The sequence below is a fragment of the Idiotropiscis lumnitzeri genome, chromosome 17 (assembly GCF_059441095.1).
Source record: "Idiotropiscis lumnitzeri isolate Australia: NSW breed Sydney's pygmy pipehorse chromosome 17, RoL_Ilum_1.0, whole genome shotgun sequence".
NCBI lineage: Eukaryota > Metazoa > Chordata > Actinopteri > Syngnathiformes > Syngnathidae > Idiotropiscis > Idiotropiscis lumnitzeri.
Genome location: NC_142407.1, coordinates 3,271,274 through 3,272,205, shown reverse-complemented (window position 1 = coordinate 3,272,205; position 932 = coordinate 3,271,274).

The window sequence follows — 932 nt, the reverse complement described above, 5'->3', positions numbered from 1 at the left end:
AAATAAACAAGACATGAATGCCATTGCAGTTGTATGGTTGCTATAGTTACAGTACGCTAGAAACTTCTTCATATGAGACAGGGGAAAGCAAGATCCAAAAAACACCATGTTTTCCAGTGGTATTTAGATGCACTGTGCCGTGGGGACATGCTCCAGGTGATGAATTAACAAAGGCAACCTCGTGGGAGCAGAACGTGTAAAGCAAGCCGAGACCTGCACTGTTACACTGTGGCAATAGGAGTATGTTTGCTGCACAAACACTTGTCGCCTTGTTATTGAACTCTGGACGGTAGGCTTTTTTTTTTTTATCGTTTAATAGCCTTGAGAAATGGCAATAATAATGCTTCATAGTACTTTTCTAGAATTTCAAAGAAAAGAGGTCATGAAACACAAAGTGAAACGTCAAGCTTGTGTCACTTTCCTCAGCGGAATTATTGTACGAACACCAATGTTTTGAATTGTCAGTATTTGGTAACCTGTAACCATTCTGTATGTACAAGCAGGTAATTCAACCTGAGATGTTGAATTTGATGTATTAAATTTAGAAGTAGCCAAAGACTTTAGATCAGTATAATAAACTTGCCATACACTTCGAAATCTTTTTTTTATAAGTCTCCCGCCCCCCCGAGAGTTGCGGCTGCATTTTCTTTCAGCTGAATTTTGAAATATTTGCTTCAGTTACAGTGGTGCATTCAGATTAATTTCATTTTTTCGGTAAAGGTGACGTTTATTAAACCCTGCCCCCGCCCCCCCAAATTATATATTTTTTTGGGGAACATGCTATGGAAAAGATAGCCGTATAATATTGTACTTTATAAAATCATTCACTAATGATGTTATTAAATATAATGTAAAGATTTAAACAGTTTTTGTCACATTTTTTGCTCCATTTGGGTGGACATTGTGCTGCTCTTTCTGGTGTAAACACCTTG